The following is an 8,396-nucleotide window of genomic DNA, read 5'->3' as shown; positions in this document are numbered from 1 at the left end:
AATAACATATAAAAATGTAACAACTTTGTATTATACATCATGTCAGGACACGTTTATGTCATGGAAGGTAGAATAGAATCCTAATGCTACTGATGTAAATAAATGGAGATAATGAAAAACTTTAATCCATATCTTTATGAGTTCCTTTAAACACACATGCTGCAATTCAGTCGTACAAATGGCACCTACACCAATGTGTGACATCACATGAAATCTATGCTTACAAAAGCAGGTATTCAAATTCATTACATTTTGTATTTGATATACCTTTACACACAGAGGACAGAAAAATGTACTGCGCTGATTTTATTGTTGTTGACTGAAAAAATTCTAGTAGTTTTGAAAAGTTGTTTTTGTAATTCAAAGCTAAACAACTAAAGGAATAAGACGTACAATTGGTGATAACAATTTGGCATTCATATTTGCTCACAGACTACAGGAAATTGTATTGCATTGGCTTTAGTGGTGTTGAGTGAAAAACCAAGTATTAGTTCACAAAATAGTTTTTTCATATAAACATAAACATATAGAGCAGTGGTTCTCTACTCCGTTTCTGGAGAACCACTGCTCTGCACATTTTGTATGTTTCTCTCATCTGACACAATCAGTTTAGTTAATAGAGATCTCTACTATTGTGCTGATTATGTGAAGCAGGTGTGTTGAGAACCACTGATCTAGAGAACTGTTTACTTTGCACACATTGTGTTAGATGCAAAGATTTTCAGAAAGATGAACTAAAAATCCTCACAGACACTTGGAAACATAAGACCAACAGTCCCATGAGTTTAGTTGTAATCACACACCATTAGGCTTGACTCGTACATGGTTAATACTGGTTGGCTGTTGAGTGGCATGTTTTCAAAGATAAATAATTATCCTCATAGACCATTATAAGAACCTGAAAGTAGATGTAATGTGCAAAATAACAAGTAGGTCAGACAAATATTTATGTGTCATATACATATGCTATAGTTATGGTTATTTGTTCTTAAGTTATAGCGCCACCTAATGGACAATCTCTGCAATTTTTTGCATGTGACCTCAGCTTGGGTCTATACATATGTGTACCAAGTTTCATGTTGATATCTCATTCCTATCATAAATGATAGCAATTTAAGTATTTGTGGCCCCGCCTCTTCGTACTTTTGACCGTAGTGTTGCGACGACGAGTGCAAAGTTCAACTTTTTTTTGATAATTATTGATATTCAGTGTCTAAGGAATATTCCAGCACTGGATTGGTTCAGATCGGTCAAAAAACCTAGGACTAGTTCGCAAAAGTAGGTTTAAGAGAAAATTATGAATATCTAACAAACGATTCGACTGAGACAAGTGCTTCTTGAGGAAAAGTTGTTCATTAAATGTAGCTCTATTAAATGATATAAAGATCTTGTTGATATCTGAAACACTGCATAATACACAATCACTTAAACATTGAAAAAACGTGATAGCGCCTCCCGGAGGCCGAATTTTTTCTTACTCTGCACAGACCTTCATGGCCAAGAGACAAACAGGTCCACCACGTTTCGTTTCGATCGGCCTCCGTTAACCCTGCCCAATAGCTGCTTTTTCTTGATTGGCCGATGGCGGCCATGTTTTTTGAGCTACGCGAAATTCCTTTCCCACACAGATAGTACCCTAGACCAAGAGCACCCGTGCCAAATCTCAAGTTGATCGGTCCCATATTTCTCTAGTTACAGCTCTTCAAAGTTGAAGTAGTGTTATAGCGCCAACTAGTGGTCAAGCGATGCAATTTTTTGCACGTGACCCCAGAATAGTCCGCTGTATATGTGTACCAAATTTGGTTTCGATACCTCTTTCCAATCCCAAGTTACAGCCATTGAAGTCCAAGAGGCTCCGCCCATTGGGGGCGTTTGGGCGTGGCTTGACGACGACGAGTATAAAGTTCAACTTTTTTTTGATAACTTTTCATATTCACACTCCAAGGAATATTACAGCACTGGAACGGTTCCGATCGGACAAAAAACCTAGGACTAGTTCGTTTTTATTTTTTTCGACAAAATCGAAAATAGCGAAAAAATTTTCATGACGGAAATGAAATCGGAGATATACGTTTTGTTCGTCTTGACGCAAGGAATCCAGGGATATAAGACACTTGACATTTGGACAAGAATTCTGGGAGTTATGAGCATCAACGCGTTTGTTATCGCTATAGCGCCACCTATAGGCCAATCGGGTTGAAACTCTATCAACCTCTCCCCAAATTGGGTCCTACCATTTGGCCAAGTCTCAAGTCTCTAGGCCTTACGGTTTGGTCTGCACGATCCGTTCTACGGCAGAAGAAAAATAATAAAAAGAATAAAAATCCATACAAATACAATAGGGTTTCAGCCCTTCGGGCTTGAACCCCTAATAATAATAAATATAGCTGCAAGCAGCGATTAGCGGGGTTCAAGCGATCTGGGACCTTAAAGGGGTCATAGCGTGAAAATCTGACTTTTTCCAAGTGTAAGTGCTATAATTGGGTCCCCAGTGCTTATATCAACCTAGAAAACATGAAAAAGATAAAAAATAAAATAATCGAGAGCACAATTGAATTTCAATTACAACAAACCACCATCATTGTGATCAGTGTTTGCATTTCATCCACTCATTTGCATTTTAAAGGAAACACCCAAAAACTGCACAATTTTGCTCAGGCCTACAAAGTGTCAATTTTAACATGCTATAATAAATGATCTGTGGAGTATTTTGAGATAACACTTCACATACACACTCTGGGTACACAAACAATTTATTTAACATCTTTAAAAAATCTCATTATATGAACCTTTAAGCCTGTTTAGATTTGCTGCATTGTTATCAAATATACTTAGAATATGAAATACTAACATGTTACCAATTAGGTAAATTTTCTGAAGAGAAAATTATGTGGTGCATGCTGTTGCAAGATTTGTCACACAAAATGTTTCAAAAATTGTTAACATGAGACAAAACAGCCCACCACAATTTCTCTACGATGTTCTGATATAGAGATATAGGTCTCATATGGCTAATCTATAACACAGCAATGATGAAGAATAAGCTAAAACACATACATGCATTTACACACAGAAGCAGAAATGGCAGGGTTAGGAAATAAGACTTTGAAATAAATGACCAATCTCCATATGCTTGGTGTCCTTTAAGAGTTCATCAACCTATTTAAATGTTTATCCTATGTTCGAATGTCACATGACTGTTAAAACGGATACCGTCAGAATGATTGACGAAATGTTATTTTAACATAATAATACTGACTTCATAAAGTTAAATCATGCATCCATTGATGAAACCTGTGAACACAATTTCATTGAGTATACATTTTAAATACTAAATAATAATTTTAGCCAGCAGATGGCAGAAGATGACCTTCTGCCATCTGTTGGCTAAAATTATTGTTTTCCTTTTACAATTAATTTAACATAAAATTAGTATTGAATATTTAAAAGTAAATAAAGGTAGACACATTTTTAACTCAAATCCTGATAAGCATGCTCTTAAGTATATTAATGAGGGTCTGTGTTTCACACAGAGAGTATATATTTTTCATATAATCCTTTTATTGTGTTATTGTAAGAGAATACTAATTTATGGATTTGGAAACAATAAAGCAAAGTTACATATTTTAATAGAAACATTTTTAGGCTCTGTCATGTTAAATTGTCAAATAGTGGTATAGCTCTGCAATTATTTTCATGTGATTTTAGGCTGGGCCAATAAATAACTGATCCAGATATGTTTTCAATATCAAATTATGTCAATAACAAATGTCATGTTATTTAGTAGATTTGCAGCAGATTTGCTGGTGAGCATTTGTCTGTGTTACTTTCATAAAGTGCTGCTTTTTAGTTGGGTTCTAGCAGGTCATTTATGTGAATAATAACCAATTGCATTATCACATGAAGTTTTTGGTGCAATATTTGAAAAATAACATATAAAAATGTAACAACTTTGTATTATACATCATGTCAGGACACGTTTATGTCATGGAAGGTAGAATAGAATCCTAATGCTACTGATATAAATAAATGGAGATAATGAAAAACTTTAATCCATATCTTTATGAGTTCCTTTAAACACACATGCTGCAATTCAGTCGTACAAATGGCACCTACACCAATGTGTGACATCACATGAAATCTATGCTTACAAAAGCAGGTATTCAAATTCATTACATTTTGTATTTGATATACCTTTACACACAGAGGACAGAAAAATGTACTGCGCTGATTTTATTGTTGTTGACTGAAAAAATTCTAGTAGTTTTGAAAAGTTGTTTTTGTAATTCAAAGCTAAACAACTAAAGGAATAAGACGTACAATTGGTGATAACAATTTGGCATTCATATTTGCTCACAGACTACAGGAAATTGTATTGCATTGGCTTTAGTGGTGTTGAGTGAAAAACCAAGTATTAGTTCACAAAATAGTTTTTTCATATAAACATAAACATATAGAGCAGTGGTTCTCTACTCCGTTTCTGGAGAACCACTGCTCTGCACATTTTGTATGTTTCTCTCATCTGACACAATCAGTTTAGTTAATAGAGATCTCTACTATTGTGCTGATTATGTGAAGCAGGTGTGTTGAGAACCACTGATCTAGAGAACTGTTTACTTTGCACACATTGTGTTAGATGCAAAGATTTTCAGAAAGATGAACTAAAAATCCTCACAGACACTTGGAAACATAAGACCAACAGTCCCATGAGTTTAGTTGTAATCACACACCATTAGGCTTGACTCGTACATGGTTAATACTGGTTGGCTGTTGAGTGGCATGTTTTCAAAGATAAATAATTATCCTCATAGACCATTATAAGAACCTGAAAGTAGATGTAATGTGCAAAATAACAAGTAGGTCAGACAAATATTTATGTGTCATATACATATGCTATAGTTATGGTTATTTGTTCTTAAGTTATAGCGCCACCTAATGGACAATCTCTGCAATTTTTTGCATGTGACCACAGCTTGGGTCTATACATATGTGTACCAAGTTTCATGTTGATATCTCATTCCTATCATAAATGATAGCAATTTAAGTATTTGTGGCCCCGCCTCTTCGTACTTTTGACCGTAGTGTTGCGACGACGAGTGCAAAGTTCAACTTTTTTTTGATAATTATTGATATTCAGTGTCTAAGGAATATTCCAGCACTGGATTGGTTCAGATCGGTCAAAAAACCTAGGACTAGTTCGCAAAAGTAGGTTTAAGAGAAAATTATGAATATCTAACAAACGATTCGACTGAGACAAGTGCTTCTTGAGGAAAAGTTGTTCATTAAATGTAGCTCTATTAAATGATATAAAGATCTTGTTGATATCTGAAACACTGCATAATACACAATCACTTAAACATTGAAAAAACGTGATAGCGCCTCCCGGAGGCCGAATTTTTTCTTACTCTGCACAGACCTTCATGGCCAAGAGACAAACAGGTCCACCACGTTTCGTTTCGATCGGCCTCCGTTAACCCTGCCCAATAGCTGCTTTTTCTTGATTGGCCGATGGCGGCCATGTTTTTTGAGCTACGCGAAATTCCTTTCCCACACAGATAGTACCCTAGACCAAGAGCACCCGTGCCAAATCTCAAGTTGATCGGTCCCATATTTCTCTAGTTACAGCTCTTCAAAGTTGAAGTAGTGTTATAGCGCCAACTAGTGGTCAAGCGATGCAATTTTTTGCACGTGACCCCAGAATAGTCCGCTGTATATGTGTACCAAATTTGGTTTCGATACCTCTTTCCAATCCCAAGTTACAGCCATTGAAGTCCAAGAGGCTCCGCCCATTGGGGGCGTTTGGGCGTGGCTTGACGACGACGAGTATAAAGTTCAACTTTTTTTTGATAACTTTTCATATTCACACTCCAAGGAATATTACAGCACTGGAACGGTTCCGATCGGACAAAAAACCTAGGACTAGTTCGTTTTTATTTTTTTCGACAAAATCGAAAATAGCGAAAAAATTTTCATGACGGAAATGAAATCGGAGATATACGTTTTGTTCGTCTTGACGCAAGGAATCCAGGGATATAAGACACTTGACATTTGGACAAGAATTTTGGGAGTTATGAGCATCAACGCGTTTGTTATCGCTATAGCGCCACCTATAGGCCAATCGGGTTGAAACTCTATCAACCTCTCCCCAAATTGGGTCCTACCATTTGGCCAAGTCTCAAGTCTCTAGGCCTTACGGTTTGGTCTGCACGATCCGTTTTACGGCAGAAGAAAAATAATAAAAAGAATAAAAATCCATACAAATACAATAGGGTTTCAGCCCTTCGGGCTTGAACCCCTAATAATAAAACAGACAAATACAATAGGTTTTCAGCACTTCGTGCTCGAAACCCTAATAATAATAATAATAAAACAGACAAATACAATAGGTTTTCAGCACTTCGTGCTCGAAACCCTAATAATAATAATAATAAAACAGACAAATACAATAGGTTTTCAGCACTTCGTGCTCGAAACCCTAATAATAATAATAATAATAAAACAGACAAATACAATAGGTTTTCAGCACTTCGTGCTCGAAACCCTAATAAAATGATCGAGGATAACGTGACTAGCTTTTAATCACGCGCTAATCAATCACCCACTGCTTGATTATGTGTTGAACTTATTTTGAACAAAAAGAAAGAATGTAATATAGATGACCAATACAATTCAGATAACATTTAGAAGCCGATCTGGATTAATAAAGAACATATAATGAATTTAATATCGAACAAACAGACACTTTTAGTATACTCACCGAGTGGCGACGTTTGTAAACAGATGATACATATCGCGATGATGTGCGAACGAGATTTGGGTCACGGCAGGGGCGTAGCCACGGGTGTGCGGGAGCCACCCACAGTAGCACACCTAAAATTGATGCAGAATATTTATTTATAGTTTCAATATTTTTTTGTACTAAACTTGGGCTGTTGTTGTTTACTTAGAATATATATATATATTTAAAATCAACCCTTTCACGCGTAAGTTAAAAATATTTTATCTGACCCCTTGTGTCCATGGCGACGGGTCATGATTGTCACGTGACACACCGCAACAACAATAATGTATTCTATTCGTTTTATTTCGTTTTTCCTTTTTTAAATTAAAATATTAACTAACTTGCTTACCATGTCAACTATCTGATACTCCAATCCTTCGTTTAAAGATCTTTATAAATTATCTTGATCTATAACGAGATGAGTCCTGTCCACCGGATTTACAGCACCTGAATTCCCCAGCGTTTCTGCTTATCTTGCCTGTGACACACGCAGATTTTCAGATGCACACCCAGAGTTTTTTTCTGGCTACGGGTCACGCTTCTTGAGTGCGATGAACAAAATCATATGGTATAGTACGATTTAATCTATTCGTATTAATTAGCACGAAATCCCTGCAACACAGGGCTGTGTTAAATGCGATGAACTAATCGTACGATTTCGTACGAGCCAGCTCGTATGGTTTCATACGATTTAGCCACTTGGTTAAATCGTTTGAATTATTACGAATTCGCCGTGAGATAGGGTTGAACAATCAGATAAGGACAAATAAACTACAAAGAACTACAAACACGTGTGACAATGCAGAACTTCAAAATAAAAGACTCAGACTGGGGAACACAAAGACAGGATGGTGAAAGTTTCACAACCTGATAATTTGTTTGATTAAAATATGTCTATCATTATATTGTTATCAGTTTAAAAGTGTGCGTGTCTGTTGAGAAAATTTATTTTATCTCACAGCACAATGTCAATGCAAAAAAACTTACAGGATAACGACTTTAATATAGTTTTTGAAAAATTAAAGCATGTAAGCCTCTTGCATATAAAATATATGAAATGAGCAGCATTCTTAGAATTCACAGTCTGAATCAATTTTATTGGTCTAGAATAAATAAGAACCCAACAAGATACCAACTTTTAAACTACTGTTGTCTGTTGCTTGGTTCCTCAGTACACATTCAAGCAGGCACCTACAGTAAAATACACAAGCATATGAACTGGACTCTTAAAAGAACAATTTAACTGAAAAATGAAATGTACTCACAATCATCTACTTACAGTACCTTCATGTCATTATAAATCCATATTACTGCAGTACAGTATGTTTTGTGAATGTATTATCCTTTGTCGTATTATCCTTTTCATTCACGTCTTTGTTCAATGTCTGTGTCTGTTGAAAAACATTTGCATTGTAAATCATCACGGGTTACATCTAATATCACAACAAAAAGACTTAAAGACAAAAATTATAGATATATCGTTGTGATGTACTTGAATGTATACGTCATCCATGATGTCCTACCTAAACACATAATGAAACACGCCTTATTCAAGCATTCTCATTGGTCTAATCTTACGTGATGTGAACCTCTCAGAAAATCCAGGAACACTAGT

This window comes from Paramisgurnus dabryanus, chromosome 3 (genome assembly GCF_030506205.2).
Source record: "Paramisgurnus dabryanus chromosome 3, PD_genome_1.1, whole genome shotgun sequence".
Classification (NCBI taxonomy): domain Eukaryota; kingdom Metazoa; phylum Chordata; class Actinopteri; order Cypriniformes; family Cobitidae; genus Paramisgurnus; species Paramisgurnus dabryanus.
Note: the sequence above shows the minus strand (reverse complement) of the source record.